The 21,999-nt window shown below is 46.4% G+C and overlaps 1 protein-coding gene across 5 annotated transcripts in view; it reads right to left on the bottom strand.

The window, feature by feature from the left end:
* The window catches only part of TSNARE1 (t-SNARE domain containing 1), a 520,265-nt gene extending 498,555 nt beyond the window's left edge, over window positions 1-21,710 (bottom strand). For 2 of the 5 annotated variants that reach the window (XM_054057786.1, XM_054057779.1), the window contains exon 1: window positions 21,631-21,710. The gene's annotated coding sequence lies outside the window, so the exon portion shown is untranslated. Of the gene's footprint in view, window positions 1-2,500; window positions 2,697-4,886; window positions 5,040-21,607 lie in introns of all 5 variants that reach the window. The other 3 variants (XM_054057784.1, XM_054057785.1, XM_054057781.1) reach the window with 3 other exon arrangements.
* Between the last annotated feature and the right edge of the window lie 289 nt (window positions 21,711-21,999).

Raw genomic sequence — 21,999 nt, 5'->3', positions numbered from 1 at the left:
CTTGAATAAGAATTAAGTGCAAGACAAACAATTGATTCATATAAATATATAAAACCCTTCCTTTTTTCTAATTCTAGTACATATCTAGAATAATAATATATAGATATTTAGCTCAATATGACCCAGCAATGTGCACTTGCAGCCCAGAAAGTCAACCATATCCTGGGTTGCATCAGAAGTGCAACCAGCAGGTCAAGAGAGGTGATTCTGCCCCTCTGTTCTGCCCTCATGAGGCCTCACCCGGAGCCCTGTGTTCAGTTCTGGAATCCTCAACACAGGAAAGGCATAGATCTGTTGGAGCGAGTCCAGAGGAGGCCACCAAGATGATCAGAGGGCTGGAGCACTTCCAATATGAGGACAGCCTGCATGAGTTAGGCTTATTCAGCATAGAGAAGAGAAGGCTCAGCAGAGACATTAGAGCAGCCTTCCAGTACTTAAATGGGACCCAAAAGGAAAGCTGGGGGGGACTCTTTATCGGAGAGTACAGGGACAGGATGAGGGGGAATGGTTTTAAGCTGAAAGAGGGGAGATTGAGATGAGATATTAGGAAGAAACTTTCTGTGAGCTTTCTGGAGAGCAGGAAACCATCACAGCGTCACATCAAAACAAACTGAGATGGAACAGATTGCCTAGAGAAGTTGTGGATGCCCCGTCCCTGGAGGTGTTCAAGGTTGGATGAGGCTTTGAGCAACCAGGTCTAGTGGAAGCTGTTCCTGCCCATGGCAGGGTGGGGAGAACTAGATGATCTTTAAAGTCCCTTACAGCCCAAACCATTCTACGATTCTACAATTTTCTAAAGTATTCTATGAAGTTGAAACAGACAACAAACCAAAACTACCCAAGACAAGACTTATTTCCTACTTTTAAGCTGGAGTATAAGAAACAACTATTCTAACCACAATTCAAATAAATGCTATCCCAGGTGGGAAAAACAGATGTAGTTCGAGAAAACTACTTCTGCTGCTGTTAAAAAGCTCTATAGGTTTTACAAAGACAGTCTGTTACACCTTGAAAAATAAAACCTTCGTTGACCACCTGTTCCTAGCAGAGAGCACCTATTAATGCTCTCTTTGTCCAGAAAGCCCAACTGAAAAGTTAATGCACGATGAGTGTGGGCCATCTCTGAGCTTAATGAAGCAGCCAAGTTCTGGGGAAGATTCCGGACGGAGATCGCCCAATATTAGCTAATTAAAACAAGAAATCCACTGTAAGAGCAGAAAATGCTGTTTATCCACTGTAAGAGCTGAATATCTGCAGGCGTTGAGCCCACGAAATTCCTGCACACAAAGTCCAGAGGCTGTGTCCATAAAACACAGCACCACCTCCAGTGAGTTGAAGGGAAATGGAGAAAAATAAATAAAACAAAAGAAATATTCTGAAACAGGAAGGATTGTCAAAGAAAGAAAGCAGCAAAAAAAATCTTGTCCACAATATTCCCTTGTGTTGTGGAGCCATTTGACTGCCACGAGGCACCAATAGCCCAGTGGACCCAAGGGCCCAGCTCAGCAGTATCATTGCTGTTCAAGGAAAAGGAAAAGAATGAAAATCAGAAGTGAAAAGTTCATACAGGGTTCTATCTGCTCCACTTCCCATGGTCTGAAGTACAGACACTCCCCAGATTGAGGGTTTAGCTGTATCTTTGCATTCAACACTCTTTGGAAGCATGCACACTCTGTGAATTTGTTAAAGAAAAATACATCATAGAATCATAGAATGGTTTAGGTCAGAAAGGACCTCAAAGCCCATCCCGTTCCAACCCCTACTGCCATGGGCAGGGACACCTTCCACTGGATCAGGTTGCTCTAAGCCTCATCCAACCTGGCCTTGAACACCTCCAGGGATGGGGCAGCCATAACTTCTCTGGGCATCTTGTGCCAGTGCCTCATCATCTTCATGGTAAAAAATTTCTTCCTAATATCTCATTGACATCTCCCCTCTTTCAGCTTAAAACCATCACCCTTTGTCCTATCCCTGCACTCCCTGATAAAGAGCCCCTCCTCAGCTTTCCTGTAGCCCCCTTTAAGTACTGGATGGCTGCTATGAGGTCTCCCCTCATCCTTCTTTTGTCCAGGCTAAACAAGCCCAACTATCTCAGCCAGTCTTCATATGCGAGGTGCTCCAGCCTTTGGATCATCTTTGTGGCCTCCTCAGGATTCACTCTAACAGATCCAGTAAAAATGCACAGAAAAATGAAAAAAACAAATTATTACTTTGGGGAAAATTATCTATACAACAGTATATGAGCTTTGTATAGAACAACAGGCAGAGATAACATATTTGTATAAACAGATACACAACTGCATATTTTAGAACAGCATCCGTAAAGATCCAATAGCTCAGCTAACTCTGGACCTCCAGTTAACACACTCACACTTAAGAACTTTTTTTTGTCCCAAACTGGAAACTAATGCTTCAGAAAGAATTTAACGTGCTTTTAATGAATTTTATTATGTTTTAATAACAAATAAAATAGAAAAAAAAAGGAAAAATAATGACTTACGCAACTCAGGTAGAGGCACTTTTACACTATGCAGAGGTAAAGATGTAGAAGCGTTACTCAAAGAAGTAATTATTCTTCAAATGAAGTGTTTTTATTGAACTGTTGAAATTCTTGGCTGGATGGTTTGTTTTAAGCAGGATCATCATCACACAGGAGTCAACCTTCCAGAGTCATCATCAAAGTTTTCTTAGCCCTCCTTGTGATGAGATGATGGAGAAAGTGAAATCATATGGCATGTTACTGAGGCTGGAGAGAGCAGCAAAGGATGCTGAAGGAGCTCCTGCCCTGAGTTTTCACACCCTTAGAAGAAGCACTCAGTTACCCTTTCCTCTTTTTTGATGAACACAATCTATTTCAACACTCTCAAAAGCCAACAGCAGAACCTCCAACACATGAAAAAAATCAAGAGCCTTGAAGGTGAGGTACAGAAGCTGGTGTTGGCTTTTGAAGACAGGGTATACAAGCAAGACCTTTAATTTGTAAGATGTTGCTCAGCAACAACTTGACATGCTACATCACATAACACTTGTTTCTAGTGACTTCTCTGGCCTAAGCTTAGCATTCATCTTTCCAAGAGATAAGCCTCCCTATAGAAAGTAATGAAACTCCCACATCCAGCTACCTCAGGAACAATCTGCATCTCCTTTCTAGAGACCTTCTAAACATCAGGACATGCTGCAATTTTTAAAGGAGACAACCTTCACTTTTCATAATCACTGTATGGTGACACATGAAGTACGTTTATTGCCACCACAGAGAGGTAGGATTCCTTGTACAAAACCTGTCCCTTCTGTAACACAGCTAAGGAAGTACCACCACTTACTGGTTCACATCTGCACACTGACAAGTGAACAGAAAGTCTATGTATCGACATTCAACAGTCTTCGGAGGTTTGGGGTTTGTTTTCTGGTTTATGGGGTGGTTTTTTTCTGTGTTTTGTGCGTTTGTTTTCTTAAAATCTATTAGGGAACTATAAAAGTAGAGGTAACTGCTCAGAGGCCTTCCAATCCTTGAGGAAACCCTAGAAGAAAGCTGGGGAGGGACTTTTTACAAGGGCATGAAGTGACAGGATGAGGGCAATGGCTTTAAACTGGAAGGGGGAAAGTTTAGACTAGACATTAGGAAGAAATTCTTCACGATGAGGGCAGTGAGACATTGGCACAGGTTGCCCAGGGCAGCTGTGGTTGCTCCATCCTTGGAGGTGTTCCAGGCCAGATTGGATGGGGCCTTGAGCCTGGTCTAGTGAGAGGTGTCCCTGCCCATCACAGGGGGGTTGGAACTGGATAGGCTTTGAGGTCCCTTCCAACCCAAACCATTCTATGATTCTATGCTTAGTCTACAGCTAAAATACATGCCAGTCGGTTCTGGTGCCAGGACTGCACTTTCCCTTTCTCCAATGCACATCACATCTCAATGCATTTAGAGCTCCTTGCAAATTGCAATAAACAAAAGATCCCTCCAGCCCTGCCATCAGTACTTAGAGAAGTCACTCCTTGACCATCTATATCGCCTTCCATGTCCTACCAAGTTCCCATAATCCATAAAATTATGAACTATGAACTTATGGGGTTGGAACTGGATGATCCTTAAGGTCTCTTCCAATCCAAACGATTTTATGATAATATGAGCAAAAGTGAACAAGTTATAGAGAGCAGTGCTGGCAGCTGCAGGTAACTATGTTCTTCAGATCAATTATTCCTTCCACTGGTGAAAATAAAAACCCTAATATTCAGATGATTGAGTGCAACTTAAGGTGGAGGGGGGAAAGTCAGAAATCTGGTCTCAAGCAATGCCACATGGAGCCACCCTGCTCCAAATGAAAACAGCATTATTTGTCCAGCAAACAGAGTCCAGAACTGAAATCTCAGGATGTTCATGGCTCCTAACGCATGAGTTTCTATCTCCTTCATGTAGCCTCTGGTGTTTTTAAACAGCCTCTACAAGCAAAAATCAGCAATGCTTTTAATTTTTCAGAACAAGCTACACCATGACATATCTCATCCTGCCAAGCAGAGATTCAGGTCTTTAAGTGTAGAAACCTGGTGGCCCAGTACAGAAGTATCAATACTATGCCCATTTCACAGGACACCCAATGGTGCCAGCAGCCTTAGAAGGATGAAAAAACAACTGAAATTATCAACACATACTATGTCACGCATGCGATTCCTTGCCGACCCATCGTCTCCTTAATTCATCCTCCCACCCCTTCCCATCCCATGGATCTATCTGTTTTCTTCTCCAACTCTATCTTGTGAGGCTATTTCTCCACAGCAGGGTCTCTCCTTCTGCTGGACGCTGTTCGGGAATGCTAAAGGGCCATGATCCTTCGTTGGCACCCAAAGGAACAACCCCATTATACCGAGGAATCAACAACAACTCTGCCTACCTGTAGGCTTTGGGGTTTTTTTTAAGCCATGGTGTATATAATTCACATGATGTCAGTACAGGAATATCACGCTAAAAATCCGGAATTTAAGGGATGGGTTTTCCTCGTTTCTATGGTTATAAGCAATTTTAATGACCAACCTAAATAAAAAAGCTGGAAGAGAGAGAAAGTAGGAAGGAGTGAGGTAGGCGTTTAATTTTGATTGACAAGACATAGTATAACGAGTTAAGATCTGTCAAATGCCTGCTGAGGATCACAAATCCTTGGCACATTGTGTGGCAGACAGAATTAGTCTCAACGCACAGCTTTACAAAAATGTTTCTTACCTGCTGAGATCAAAGTTCACCATCTCTGTCTCCCCACACAAAGTAGCCAATATCATAACTACCACAGGATCCAAGGTAGGGACCAAAAAAAAATATACAGTTTATATTATTTGTGAGATTTTCATTGAATCATAGAATGGATTGGGTTGGAAGGGGCCACAAAGGTCATCCAGTACAAACCCCTTGCAGTGAGCATCTTCAACCAGGTCACATTGCTCAGAGCCCCATCCAACCTGACCTTGAATGTTTCCAGGGATGGGACATCCACCACCTCTCTGGGCAACATATGCCAGTGCTTCACCACCCTCAGTGTGAAAAATCCCTTCCTAATATCTTGTCTAAACTTCTCCTCTTTTAGTTTAAAAACATTACCCCTTGTCCTTCTATTGCTATAAGGCCTGCTAAAATGTCTTTCCCCATCTTTCTTAAAAGCCCCCTTTAATTATTGAAAGGCCACAATAAGGTCTCCTTGGAGTCTTCTCTTCTCCAAGCTGGACAACCCCAACTCTCCTAGTGTCTCTTCATAGGAGAGGCATTCCAGGACTTTCATCATTTCGGTGGCCCTCTTCTGGACTCGCTCCAACAGGTCGATGTCTTTCCTGTGCTGAGGAGTCCAAAGTTTGATGCAGAATTCCAGGTGTGGTCTCATCAGAGCAGAATAGAGGGGCAGAACCCCCTCCATCGACCTGCTGGACACACTTCTTTTGATGCAGCCCAGGATATGGTTGGCCTTCTGGGCTGCAAGTGCACATTGCCAGTTCATGTCCAGCTTCTCATCTACCAAGATCCCCAAGTCCTCTCCACAGGGCTGCTCTCAATCTCTTTATCCTGCAGTCTTGCACTTCGTTTGTTTTGTTTTTTAGATTGGACGGGAAACATCAGGGAGTGCAAAGACAGTCTGGAGAGACAGGAATGATGGTTAGCTGTGAGGTTCCCTGAAGATACCTCATCATAAAAAAAATGTTATGGGAAGTGAAGAGCACCCCTACATTTATAGGTGATGTCCTCAGGGGGGAAGAAAAGAGTGACAGAGACTTGGAGCAGTTCAAAGTCAGGAACAGTCATTTATGACCTTGGAGGAAAAAGTCAACATCCCAACAGGGCATAAGGCATCACAAGAAGTGCTCTGGAAGATGTAACCAGCAGCTTGTGTTTAATGCCACAGAGTTCCAGCCATTCCACTGTGCACATCGGCTTCACTCAAGTCCAGCCATGGCCCATGATGTTTTAATGACTTTAAGACAAGTCCAATTACACCTCAGCACAGGTTATTTAAGTTCCTGAGAAATCACGTGTGAGGGATCAAAGCATTGCACATGCCATCTTCATCCTTCCTATCTAATAGCTGAAGCTGCTGTAATGGCTCACAACCAAAAACATTTGGTCAGCTCTGCCTGGGAAACATCTACTGAATTAAACCCATCACCAGGACACAGGAACTATTCAATATCTGTGGTTTCACCTTAAAATCTAGTTATAGGAATGTGTGTAAGAGGAGGGAGATGATCTGAGCTCTTGCTAGTGTTCAAGTCATCAAGGACATCTTAAATACATCACTTAGTAATGACACAAAGGGACATTGCAAGTCAAATAAGGTTCAAAAGCAGAATCATAGAATGGTTTGGGTTGGAAGGGATCTTAAAGATCATCGTCTTCAAGGAAAGATACCCATCACCACAGGCAGGGACATCTTCCACTGGATCAAGCTGCTCAAAGCCTCATCCAACCTGGCATTGAATGAGAATCAAGGATAAAACAGAAACATAAGACAAGTCATCCCATGGCATGTAATAGCTTCTCTTGATCTCCCTCAGTGCTCCTTGGCCTTACTTAGGCAGGATAACTGTTCCATTTACCTCAAAAACCATATATTTGCTGTAGCTGTAGCTGTTGAATACAGCTGAGCTTAGGGGTGGAAAGAAGGAGAAATGGTACCTCTGACTTGTACTGATGGCTTTAAATTACTCCAGTGGCTTTAAATTGGAAGGGGAAAAAAATAGATTAGATATTAGGAACAAATTCTTCACAATGAGAGTGGTGAGGCTCTGGAACAGGCTGCCCAGGGAAGTTGTGGATGCCCCCTCTCTGGAAATGTTCAAGGCCAGGCTGGATGGGGCCTTCCAACCCAAACCATTCTATGATTCTGTGATTTTATGATGGCAACAGGACAGCTTGGACAGCCACTGATCAAGAACCATAAACTCACTGCTTTGGTTCTCCTCAGCTATTGTTGTTTCCTTCCCAGCAGTGCCACCATGAACTCAGTAACCAGTAAAATGAAACAAAAAGAAAAAAAAAAAAAAAAGCATTTTATCCGATTTCTTATTGAAAGGTTCCAAGCGCCAAGCTGCCTATCATCAACTTGAAAATAAAAGTCAAAGCAGCACTGCGTTAGCTGGCATAAGCTCATTTATTAACAGACAATGCCTTCACACCTCCCAAACCAACTCTGCAGCCACCAGAGCCACCTCTTCCCTGGACAGTGCCCAAGATTCACTTGCAACTGGATTTACTGCTTCTGGAAATTCAAGTTACAGAGGTGATATTACATTTTGTTTTGCCAATGTTAATCTAATACCTTTTTAAAGGTGCACACGTTTCACCGTGTTGGCTTCCAACACTGAATTACCGGCTTTGCTAAGCTTCAGAATAAATGAGACGAGCGTGCCCTCAGGGCAAAATCCCTTTGCTGTAATCTTTATTCAAAACACACTGCTCCAGAGCCTTGTGTGCATTGCCAAAAATCGCCTTGAGGTTTGCTCTTAAGATGGCAATTTGCATATCAACATTTTGCTGCAAAGCTTACCCAATGTCCCCGCTATTATTTTAATACTCAACTGTGGGCGGCCCCCTGAGCGGCACACAGAAGTGCACGCTAAAAATACTCTTGCTTTCCCCACCGGCTCTGCACATGACCACAGCTACCGCCAGCTAGGATGAAAAACCAGGAGCAATGGCATCCATCCGCCTCTCAAGGAGGATGCACAAGCTCCAAAGTGCTTGAAAAACATGCTAAGAAGCAGAAAAGTACCTCTGCATGTATGGAGGAAGGATACACACAGGTGCCGGAGGAGGAAAATTGCCGAGAAAGAGCTTTGCAGCCAAGGAAAGCAGGAGAGGTTTATCCGAGCGCGGGATATACTTGGGAAAACACATTAAGAGGTAGTAAAGAAAAGCAGGCGAGGGAGGCATCGCCCGGGACATGAATTTAAGATGATGCTGAACAGAAGAAGAAACCTCATGCACAGAATAGGAGTGATCCCAGGCGAACACGAGAGCAGACTGATTCATGACCCAGAAGGGAGATCCCAGTCCCACTGGCAACACCATGTTGATGAAAAGACATAAAAAACATGGATTGCAGGTTCTTGTTTGCCCTCCTTCCTCTCACCCAGCAAACTGCAGTCTCAGAGGTTGTAATTATTTTTGGCAAGGCATAAAGAGATCCAGGAAATTAAACAAAAAAACAGAGGTATTTGCAAGATGCAATGCAGAGCGCCAGCATCGGAGTCCAACAATCAAATCAGCAAGTGCAAGGTCACCCTCGTCTGTTTAGGAGAGCAGCTTTGCAAATGTGTGTGCAGCCAGATAGGCAAAATAACTAGCTTTGGTCTGCCCAGGGAGGAAAGTAATGGAAACGGCACACGATGAACCACCAGAAAACACTGTCTCATTCAATTGCAAGAGCTTAATCAAGCTGGTAGGCTTGGAGATGATGTCCATCGAGATGGCATCCATTCAAGATGATGTCCATCCCTTAAGCGACCATGACAACTACCTGCTGCTATGGGAGAGAATCAAGAAGGACATCATGTCCATAAGTCTTCCTCCACCAAAGCTGTTGTAAAGGGAGGCAGCCAAGGGGCTCCAACTTGCATGTAAAAGACTGGTGAAGACCACTCATCACTTCATCCTGAAGACCACTGCCTCGTCCCAAGTATTTAGATTGTTGTCCCAGTCCAGGAAGCACCACAGATTTTTGAAAAGCAATTGGCTTGCAGAGTAAAACTTCTCGCTCTCCTTCCTGCCAGCAGAGAAAAATAGCAAAAGCTGAACTTTCCATACAAGAGGAAGCCCCAAGAGGGCCGAAGAAGCCAGCAGCATCTCAAGCCCATGAAGCAACCACTGAGGAAAATGTGAAAGTTCCTTCTGGTTTTACCTTGGGCTAAAGGAAAATGGATGGTCAAAGCCAGGAGGTGCGGGGAGGTGCGAGGCGAGTGTCCTGGGGACTGGAGGACCTTCAAGTTGCTTTCTGCCCACACTCTTTATATTCTGTGTTAAAATGCTTTGCAAACAGAACCGAGGCCCACAGCCCCATCTCCAAGTATGGAATTATAATAAATTCTAAATAATTAGAAAAAGGATTTCAAACACGATGCACTAGGAAAGGAACCAGACAAAGAGAGAACAGCAAGCCTGTACACCCAAGAGCCCATAAGACATCTCTATATACAAAAGGAAACAAAACTATGTCTGAATAATATGCATAGGAAATAAAAAAGTGAGGGGTGGGAGAGCACAAAGAAGAGGATATTTACAATTAAACTGTAGATATCTCCATGACGGAGGGGGTGGAGATGGGGAAGAATTGAAATCTTTTCAACTGTCGCACAACTAGGGCAAAGGAGAAGAAACTCATCTGCTTGAAGCACTGAGGGCAACTATCAGGAAAATATCTGCAGTGGGACCATCAACCTGTGTTTTCAAACACAAACCTGAGTCAGTTGTAGCGTCCCATTTTGTAGCGTCAAGGCACTGTAATATCATGGCACTGTTTACACCACTTGCCAAGACGCATCTCCAAGGTACTAGTTTCGGCACTTGGCTAGGATCTCAAGCCATTTTTTAGATCAATCCATACCTATGAAACTTCCCCATGGCGTATGATCTATACTTAAGAAGTCTTTTGAAAGCACATGGTTGTTCTCAAAAGTAGGAGAAACAAAAAGCTTAGGACAGCATTTCTGGGGCTTTGACACCCACATTTTGCCACCTACTTCCATCTTCAGGCACTTGCAGTTAATGGAAGCTGAAGGTTCTTGGCACTGAGAAACCAACTTACTGACATGCAGTGGCCCCAACACACTATTCTGATTCTTTTTTTTTTTGGCTTAATTTATCAGTACTAAAAGTAGTCCTAGTGAAATGATTTGATTTTTTACCATCACTACAAATCTGGATAGCTCTCCCACCTGCATGAGAGGGTACGCATGAAGATGATGAGCACTGGCAGGCTGGACGTGCTTTCCTGATCACAGCTGTGCTTATTCACCATGGCCTCATCCTGCCCATACCAATCCCGCAGCTCTGTCCACAGTGGAATCAGCAGAGAAAAGACTGAAAATTTAAATTCTTTAAAACAAAAGCATAGAAACCAAAACATAAAAGCAAAGAAAACCACATTCACTATTATTTATATATATGTTAATTTTATATGTGTATGATCTTATGAACTAGGTTATAGAAATTAATTGTTATTTAATCATACATATGTGTTTAATTTCTCATACTTTTCTCACTGAGCATCTGTTCTTGGTCACTACTTGCAGCACAATATTTGATGGGATTGACATTAGGGTCTGTCCAGCAGCAATGGGCACTCAGCTAAGAGAGCAGCTGGGTTACATGAGGCAGACAGCAGAAACATCAAAACATTTAGAAAGATAAATCACATCCTAAGCTATTTAGCAATACGTTTAAACTTGTATGAATTAGGTATCTTAGAAATAAGGAGGTTCTCATGAGAGTCTAGAAAGGTAATAGTGTCAGAAGGGATCATAAATCATAGAATCATGTAGAATCATAGATTAGTTTGGGTTGGAAGCAACCTTAAAGATCATCCAGTTCCAACACCTCTGCCATGGGCAGGGACATCTCCCACTGGATCAGGTTGCTCAAGGCCCCATCCAACCTGGCCTTGAACACCTCCAGAGACAGGGGATCCACAACCCCCCTGGGCAACCTGTTCCAGTGTCTCACCACCCTTATCATGAAGACTTTCTTCCTAACATCTAATCTAAATCTTCCCCCTTCCAATTTAAAGCCATTCCCCCTCATCCCATCACTCCCTTGGAAAAAGTCCCTCCCCAGGCTTCCTGCAGGCCCCCTTCAGATACTGGAAGGCCACTATAGGGTCTCCAGAGCCTTCTCTTCTCACGATAACAACCCCAACTCTCTCAGTCTGTCTTCATAGCAGAGATGCTCCAGTCCTCTGATCATATTCATAAATTGATCATAAATTAGTTGTTTTCAGGGGAAAAAAGTGTCAGAAGCTGCATTAAGGTCATCAAGGTTTAGTTCTTGTCTCACTTTGCGAGAAGGAAAATCTCAAGATCCACAGATCCCAACAGAAGGATGCACGTACATGGAAAATGGTAAAATACAACATAGATGGATCTATACCTTAATGCACAGCACTTACTCATACAGTTACATGGGGTTTTAATTTTTTTTTATTAGCTAAGAATAGACAATGCAATTCATTGAAGTTAACTTTCAGTTGTTGTAGCAATTACTATTAAAGGAAAAAAAAGTTTGCTTCCACCACAAATAGAAGTGACAAAGAGGGTGTTTCAATCATCAGCAGATGCTGAACGGTGCCTGTGCACAACCAGCATTGTAAGCAAATAATTTCCCTTATCCCCCTTCAAAAAAATCAAGCCCACGTGTTGGAAAGGGGATGTTTCGACAGAAGCAACAGCAAAATGACAAACTCAAGGGATCGCCGTCTGCAGCTCCCGTTTCCAGGCAGATGAAATCACAATAAATAGCAAATGAAGAAAATATGTCATGTATATCAAACACTGTGTTACCCTGCAAGTCAGCACAGTTCCTGCAGCCTCACCGACCTTCCCCATCACTGAACAGATGCAGAACTGCATTTTTAATCCCCTCTCCAAAATCAGAAGAATTCAGAACATAACAAACATCTCCAGGTTAGGACATAAGATGCTGTAAAGCATTTACTAGCAGTTCAGCTCAAATATCATTGCAATTATCTGCAGTTTGTTGCAACCACTACTCCCTCTGATAAAAGAAAGAAAAAGCCATTTCTTTAGCTGCTAATATGTTTTCCAAACTATCTATTCGGATCTAAAATTTCAATACCAGTTGCCTACCAAAGATTAAATTCAATGAGGAAATTCTGACGGAAAGCACGTTTTTTTGCATTAAAACCTCTACCTTTGCAGAGCTCAGACAGGACTTTCCCTGCAGTTTGTTTTGCCTAAAAACAAAGCCACCATTGCAGAGCTCACAAATCTAGTGAGACATCATCCAAGTCTTCCCCAAACAGCCAGCCTGGGAGGACTTTTCTCCCTTAAGACACCCCAAAATCGCAGCACATGAGCAGCACAGTGAGCGCTACTGCATGCAGACTGTGATCATGGTCAAGAGATATCCCATGCTGGTAGATAAATAAGGTAATTTCAGGGGGAAAAAGAAAAATTAAGAAAACAGTGTTATGGCTTGTATATGCCTCCACCACAGAGCTCCTGAGCAATCTGCTTATGTGAGACTTCTCACAAAGCAGACATGAATAGCAAGTTTGGTGGTTCCCTTATAGCATATTCGAGTCTCTAGCATCTCACACAGTGAAGAAATGGGTTAATTCAAAAATTTGGGTCACAAGACCTCTAAATCTGCCTTTTTTTCATATGCAGAGCAATGAAGGAGGCATCTCCCTCCTCCACACAGAGGCACCACAAGAAGATTCTTTATAAACTGAAAAAAAAAAAAAAAAAGCAACAAGCTTCAGCAATGAGCATGATCAAAGTCCCTCATGGAAGAAGAAAGTTTTGTTTTACAGAAATAAGGACTATGGCCGCCTACAACACAGCAGTGTTGGAATAAATTCCTACTGCACGGCTGTCTCCTGCAGTCCTTTACTCCATGCAGCAGATGATGGAGGAGTCCTAAGGGGCAAGGGGAAATAATACATAGCCATGTTATTCAAGACTACAATCACAATAAACATATGCAGGAGGGAAAAAAGGACAAATAAAGTCCCCAATAATGTCAAAAAAATCACATTTTTGCAACATGTGGCTTTGCAGCAAGAGTGACAGCAGGACAAGAGCAGAATGAACGCTACACAATGAAAAGCATAAACCATTTTGCAGTTATTTTCTGCTTTTATTTAGGGAAGAGATTACAGAGATAGCAAAGAAATCGCAGCCTTACCCAACACGAGCATTTACTTCAAAAAAAAAAAAAAAAGTTAATTTACTTAAAAAAAAGGTAAGTATAGGTATCACAGCCATGTTCAACTTCATTCAAGGAGAACCTGGAAAATGTTTTGCAGATTTTGCTTGCAGCATTCCAGCAGATAAGCACCTAAAATGCCCTTAGGAGAGCTTTACCCTGCTGCTCCACATACCAGCAAAGCAGATCATTTCATAGAATCACAGAATCAACTTGGTTGGAAAAGACCTTTGCAATCATGAAGTCATAGAATCATAGAACTGTTTGGTTAGAAAAGTCATCTGAGATCATTGAATCCAACCCTACCTGTCCACTACTAAACCATATCCCCGACCATTTCATCTACTCATCTTTTAAATAACTCCAGGGATGGAGATTCAACCACTTCCCTGGGGAACCCCTTCCAACGCTTGACAACCCTTTCAGTGAAGACATTTTTCCTAAAGTCTCACCTGAACCTCCCCTGGTGCAACTTGAGGCCATATCCTCTTGGCTTATCACCTGACACTTCGGAGAAGAGACCAACACTCACCTCACTACAACCTCCTTCCAGGTAGGAGATCTCCCCTTAGCCTCTTTTTCTCCAGGCTAAACAACCCCAATTCCCTCAGCCTCTCCTCATAAGACCTGTTCTCTTGCCCCTTCACCAGCTTCACTGTCCTTCTCTGGACGCGCTCCAACACCTCAATGTCCTACTTGTAGCAAGGGGCCCAAAACCAAACACAGTATTTGTGGTTTCTTTTGTATTTTGTACCCATTTTCAGAATATATTTTATAAAGCATCTGATCACTCAATGCAATCATTGATTTCTAATGGTGCTACAAGTCAAATGGATATAGAAAAATAAAATAATCTATCCCACCCCCTTTTTTTTTTTTTTTTTACCTAAATGCTATTTTTTCCACCATCTGAAACACTGAAAAGCAGGGACATGCCCATGCATTGCAACAAAAGAGATGGCACCTGCCTACTAAATTTCCTGACTAGTGACACCATGAAGAAAAAGAAGAGTTTTAAATAGAAACCTCCCTGCAAGTGTTAAATAAGATTAATTTAACTCTTCTGCATTATTTTCATCTTCCATATCATCATCTGCAAGGCAAGCAGGAACAAAAAAACAGAGTGTAAGATTTTTATCTTGACCATATTCCTTTGGAAACACAGGGTATTATTAAAAAACACAAATAACCTTCCTGACAGCAAAAGGACACGTGCTGCCTCACAGCAGGGTGATAGTATGAATTCTTTACGTAGCTTTTCGGGCACTCAACATCAAGTGACGGGTATGAGCTTCCCTTCGTCCTTGCAACGCTTAACGCTGCTGCTGGCAACGCCAACACAAGTTTGTGGCCAGGTTTTAAATTTGCACATGTCAAAAAGTGTGCCACAAAAGAATAAAATGCAATCTGAAGGGTTGGTGATGCTGCTGGAGGACAAGGTTTGCAATATCTCCCCAGCAAATACCAGCATGCAGGGACTTGATGCTTCATTTTGTGAGGTATGCTCAAGCTTAAACATCTAGATGAAATTTAGATCGTGCTGTAGGCAAACACAGCCACTCTTATGGTCAGGGAGATACCACAAACCACATCCCAGTGCAAGAACATGGTTCTCCATCCACCCATCATCTGGTCTCATCAGGATCAGACCTGGATGCGCAAGTCCTTTCCAGTACAAGCAGCCTTTGCCCTGATGACGTTGGCTCTAGCCCCACATCAAACACGGGCAGAGGCTCCTCCTGCCCACACAAAGCCCTCGGGTGTCACGGGTTTCCACAGTCCCCTGCACCACCAGCCACCCTCAGAAGATCCATAAAAAGCCAAACAACAGGCACCTACCTACCTCACTGCCTAAACTAACTGAACTGTAGGAAGGAAGATAACAAAGAAAGGAAAAATAAATTAGATTTCCTAAAAGTCCTTTCCATTTTCATCCAGCAGAATTTGTTTATGGTACAGGCAGGGAATGGAAAGTATTATTTTTATCTTGATATTATTTACCCTTTCACACTTGCTATTTAAATATCCCTGAATTCCCAGAAGAACCAGCAATTCAAAATACCATTTGATACATATTTATAAGCAAGGGGAAGCACAGACTCATTCATTTTCAGCTTGCCTACTTTTTCTATTTTTTTACATTAGATTTTAAGTGCTGTAATATCGATGTGCAAATTTATCAAGACACAGAAGTACTACTTCTCCTCCACCCTCAGAGCAGGCGTCTTGTTGGCTGGGAGACCTGGTCATATTGAAGAGCTGTGTGGCAAGGGGCAAATGAGAAGAAGTTTAAAATAAATTTAGAAAAAAAATAAAATTCAAAAACCCAAACTCAAAAACCAAGAAGCTGTGAGAAAAGGAACAAGGTTTCTTCTACAAGAGAGGATGGGAGTAAGACTTTCTGTGATACTCTGTGATACTGTAAATATCTTCTCCATCACAGCCAGAGAAGACGGCAGAGCAGGAAGGCACCAAGGGACCAGACAGCGGCTGGCCCGAGTCACTGATGATTTAAAGACCTGAACCATCTGCATCAATTCCTGGATCAAGGCAATACAGAAACCAACAAGGACAGATAGAGCATTGCATATTCACAGTCTCACTGGAAAGAGAAATACAAGCCTGGAAAAAGGGGTAAACGCTGGATAAAATATGAACCTTATTGCTGCTGGGTGAAGAAAAAAAGAGGAAAACAGAAAAAACTCTTAGATTAGTCCAGCCTAATGCATGACAAAGCTAGGAAAACTGTAAGATTGAGCAGGATGAAGCATGAAGAGCAAAACCAGGCCACTGATCCACGCACATCTTACCCCGGGTTCGCAAACAGACGACCGCTTGTTTATGTGGCGCTCTCAGACATAAGGACGGAGCTCAAGCTGCAAATGTCACAAAATATTTCACATGCAAACAACCAGAGGTTTTGCAGAGCATATTTGGTGTGGTGGAGGAAGAATGACAGCTTTCAGGTCTCCAAGCTCTCTGCTTTTTGATACGAACACAAAGACACTGAACAGTTCAGTGGAAACACAGGAGTTCCCCAGTGAAGTAAACGCCAGCGCCAGATGCTGCAGGTTAATTGTACCACACAGACAGGGTGAGCTTTTATTAAAAGCTTCTAACCATGAACATTTGGAAGTACAAACGCAACAAAAAAAGTTTCCACAAAGTCAGCCAAGGACTCTTGCAGGTGCTTTATAGATTTAAAAGTAGTTTCATTTGCTCTCCTGAATTTTCCCAAAAGCACTTGCAAGTCCATCTCTCTGACTCATTTAAGGCTAAAGATTCCAGAATTAGCCTGGAAGAAAAAAATAAAATAAATAAACACCATTATAACATGTGTGAGGTTAAAACTGAGCCAAACCCTGTTATTTAATTACAATACGGGTCACACAGCAGTTCCCAACGTTGCCATCGCAGTGGAGGTTGGCACATCAAGTTTTCACCATGTCAAATAACCACTCGACAGTGTCAAAGTGACTGCAGGTAGTGGAGTGGGGACCTCATATACTTGCATCCACAGTAGCCACACGGGACACAAGCGTGGTCTTTGGAAGTGTAAAAAACCCAATTGGAACGATGCTCACAGCTTGCCAGCTCAGCCCTGTCCCCATGGGCACACACCCCCACCCTGTGCCAGGACATCCCTGTCACCACAGGCACACTCACACTGTGGCAGGACATTCCTGTCCCCAGGAGCAAACACACACCCTGTGCCAGGACAGCCCTGTCCCCATGGGCACACAACCCCCATGCCAGGTCAATCCTGTCCCCGTGGGCACACACACACCCTGTGCCAGGTCAACCCTGTCCCCAGGGGCAAACACACACCCTGTGCCAGGACAGCCCTGTCCCCATGGGCACATTACCCCCATGCCAAGTCAATCCTGTCCCCACGGGCACACACAAACCCTTTGCCAGGTCAATCTTGTCCCATGGGCACACACACCCCTGTGCCAGGTCAGCCCTGTTCCCATGGGCACAAACACACCCCGTGCCAGGGCAATCCTGTCCCCACGGGCATATACCCACCCCGTGCCAGGAAAGCCCTGTCCTTGTCGGATCAAGCACACCCTCTGCAAGGCCGATCTTGTCCCCATGGGCACAAATACACCCTGTGCCAGGCCAGACCTGTCCCCATGGGCACAAATACACCCTGTGCCAGGCCAGCCCTGTCCCCACAGGCACAATCACACTGTGCCAGGTCAAACCTGACCCATGGGCACAATCGCACTGTGCCAGATCAACCCTGTCCCCATGGACACCCACCCACCCTTATGCCACGAAAGCCCTGTCCCCATGAGAACAAGCACACCCTGTGCCAGGACAATCCTGTCCCCATGGACACACAACCCCTGTGCCAGGTCAATCCCATCCCCACAGGCGCGCGCGCGCGCACACACACACACACACTGTGCCAGGCCAGCCCTGTCCCCACAGGCACAATCACACTGTGCCAGGTCAAACCCATCCCCATGGGCACAATCACCCTGTGCCAGGTCAATCCTGTCCTCATAGCCACACACACACCCTGTGCCAGAACAGCACTGTCCCCATGGGCGCACACACACTCCGTACCAGGTCAATCCTGGCCCCACGGGCACAAACATACCCTGTACTGTGTCAATCCTGTCCCTATAGCCACACAAGCCCTGCCTAGGTCAATCCTGTTCCCATGGACACACTCCCCCCCGTGCCAGGTCAATCCTGTCCCCATGGGAGCACACACACCCTGTGCCAGGTCACCCCTCTGTCACATCCCTGTCACTCCCATCACACCGTGTTACCCCATCGCTCCCCTATTACAACACTGTTGACCTGCTATTGCCCTATCTCACCCATGTCACATTGGGCCTCTCATACCCACTGTCAAATTCTATCACTGCCACTGTCACATTGTGTTACCTCATGTCTTCCCTATCACACCCCGGTCACACCCTGCCACACCCATCACACCCTGTCATCCCGTCACACCCATTTCTATGTCATACCCATGTCACACCCATCACATCTTCTGCCACTCTCCCGTCACATCTGTCACACACACTGTCACACTGTGTCAAACCATATTTCCCGTTACACCCAGTCACACCTGCTGTCATAACCCCCACCACCCCCCTGCCACCCTTGTCAACGCCCCCCGTCACACTTCTGTGGACCCCTATCATCCCCTGCTACACATGGTCACACCCATGTCACACCATCACACCCCTGTCATGCTGTGTCACCCCTCCCCACCACACCCTTGTCACACCTCTGTCATGCCCCTCTACCCCCATCACTCCATATCACCCATCACCCTCCTATTACCTCATCACTCTGGTCACACCATGTCACCCCCTTATCTCCGTCACCTCTGTTACCCCTATTACCCCTAGTCACACCCCTGTCCTCACCTGTCACCCCTCTGGCACCACTCATCACACCCCTGTCCCCATGTCACACCCCATGTCAAACCACTTTCACACTGTGTCACTCCCATACCCTGTCTCACACCCGTCACACCCATACCCCTCGTAACACCACTGTCACACTCCCCGTCCCCACCAGTCACATTCCTGCCACACACCCCCATCACAGTGCGTCTCCCCATGTCACGCTCCTGTCACACACCTTGCTACCCTCTCAGCCACACTCCTGCCCTATCCCTGACCCCATGTCACACCCCATCACACCACATCAATCCCTGTCCCCCAGTCACATCCCTGCCACACCCTTGTCCCCCCACATCACATCCCTGTCACATGCCCTGATACTCTCTCTGCTCCATCCCTGCCACACCTCTGTCTCCTCCATGTCACATCCCTATCACACCACGTCGCCCTGTCCCCTTATGTCACAACCTTCTCAGCCCCATCTCCCACGTCACACCATTTCACCCTCCTGTCCCCCATGCTACACCCCTGTCACACCCCTGCTCCTTCCCAGTCCCCCGTCATACCCGTCACACCCCCTGCCACAACCCTGGCCCCCATGTCCCACCATGTCACACCCATCCCCCCATGTTACATCCCCCTCACACCCCATCCTCCCTTGTCACACTGTGTCACACCTCTGTCTCCCATGCCTCACCCGACGTCACACCCCCTGCCTCTGTCCTCTCCCCATGTCACACCCCTGTCCCCCATGTTCCCCACATCACCCACGGTCCCCCATATCACACTGCATGTGACCCCCTGTGACTCCCTGTCCCCCCATGTCACACCCCTGTCACACTCTCTGTCCCCCATGTCACACCTCATATCACCTCCATACTGCCCTGTCACCCCTTCTGTTACACTCCTGTCCCCCCATGTCACACTGTGTCACAAGCTGTGTCCCCTCATGTCACACCATGTCACATCCCCATCCCCCATGTCACACACCCTGTCCCCTCCATGTCAAACCCTTATCCTCCCACATCCCCCTGACCCCATGTCCATGTCACAACCCATGTCACACCATGTCACACCATGTCCTATGTCACACCTCTCTCCCTTCTCCATGTCACACCTTGTCACACCATGTCCCATGTCACACCTTGTCACACCCCCTGTCCCCCATGTCACACCCCATATCACCTCCATACTCCCCTGCCACCTCCTCTGCCACACTCCTGTCCCCATGTCACACCCCCTCACACCTCGTTCCCTCATGTCACACCTCCATCCCCCCATGTCACATGTCATGTCATAACCCCTGTCCCCCATGTCACACCCCACTTACACCCCGTCCTCATGTCACATCCCCATCCTCATGTCACATCCCTGTCCCCATGTCACATCCTTGTCCTCTCATGACACCCCATCCCTATGTCCATGTCACATCGTGTCCCATGTCAGACTTCCTGTCTCCCATGTCACACCCCTCTCCCCTCCCCATGTCACACCCCATGTCACCCCCATACTCCCTTGCCACCCGCTCTGCCACACTCCTGTCCCCCCATGTCACACTGTATCACACCCCCTGTCCCCTCATATCACACCCCATGTCACACCCTTGTCCCCTCATTTCCCCCCATCCTCCATGTCACACCCCATGTCACACTCCCTCTCCCCCATGTTACACCATGTCATATCCTGTCCCCCATGTCACACCCCATGTCACACCCCTACCCCCCTGCTACCCCCTATGCCACACTCCTTTCCCTTCCTGTCACATCTCTCTCATACCCCCTGTCCCCCATGTCATATCCCATGTCACACCCCCTGTCCTCCATGTCACACCCCTCTTACACCCCATCCCCATGTCACATCCTTGTCCCCATGTCAACTCCCTGTTCTTCCATGTCACACACTCCACGTTCATGTCACATCCTTGTCCCTCCATCTCCCCCCCATCCCCCATGTCCATGTCACACCCCATATCACACTGTGTCCCATGTAACACCTCATGTCCCCCATGTCACACCCCTCTTACATCCTATCCCCATATCACACCCCTGTCCCCCCATGTCACACACCCTGTCACCTCCATGTCACATCCTTGTTCCTCCATATCCCCTCTGTCCCCCATGTCCAGGTCACAACCCATGTCATACTGTGTCCCACGTCACACCCCTTGTCCCACACGTCACACCCCATGTCACACTCTCTGTCTCCCATGTCACACCCCTCTTACACCTGTCCCCATGTCACTTTCGTGTCCTGCCATGCCACACCCCCATCCCCCATGTCCATGTCACACTCCATGCCATACCACGTCACACGGTGTCCTGCGTCACACCCCCCATTTCCCATGTCACACCTCTCTCCCCCATGTCATACCCCTGTCACCCCCATGCCACACTGCATCACAACCCCTGTCCCTTCATGTCACATCCCATGTCACACTCCATGTCACACTCCATGTCCCCCATGTCACACCTCCCTCCCCTCCTCATGTCACACCCCTATTACCCCCATGTCACACTGAGTCACAATCCATGCCCTCATGTCACACCCCATGTCACACCTTTCTCCCCTCCCCATGTCACACTCCTGTTATCCCCATGTCACACCCCCTCACACCCATGTTTCCCATGTCACACCGTATCACACCCCCTGTCCCCCATGTCACACCCCCTACCCCCATATCACACCCTTGTCACACTCGCGTTCCCCCATGTCACCCCGTGTCACACTCCATGACACACCCCCTGTCCTCCCTCCCCCCGTCACAGCCCTGTCTCCTCCCCCTGTCCCCCGCGTTCCCCTCCCCCGTCCCCGCGCCCCTCACCTGCCGCCGCGCCCCCAACTCACCGCGAGGCTGCGCCGTGCCGTCGGCACCCAAACATCACGTGACCGCGCGAGCCCCGCCCTGACCACGTGTTCTCCTTCCCTCGCCCCGCCCCTTGGAGTCCGCAGTCTGCAAGGGCCGGCGCTCTCATGTGCCAACTTGAACTACAACTCCCAGCAGGCACCGCGAGGCGGCGCAACGCCCCTTGAGTGAGTGACCAATCACCGGACGGAGCTCCCCGAGGCCACGCCTCCATTACCGCACAGCCCCCTCCTTAGCGTCAGCCCCGTCCCCGGGCGCTGCTGGGTCATAGAGTCCGGATAATCAAGAGTTGGAAGGGACGTTAAAGATCGTTAAGTTTCAACCCCCCTGCCATGGACAGGGACATCCCA

This window comes from Cuculus canorus, chromosome 2 (assembly GCF_017976375.1).
Source record: "Cuculus canorus isolate bCucCan1 chromosome 2, bCucCan1.pri, whole genome shotgun sequence".
Lineage (NCBI taxonomy): Eukaryota > Metazoa > Chordata > Aves > Cuculiformes > Cuculidae > Cuculus > Cuculus canorus.
This window is presented reverse-complemented; position numbering and strand designations above follow the sequence as displayed.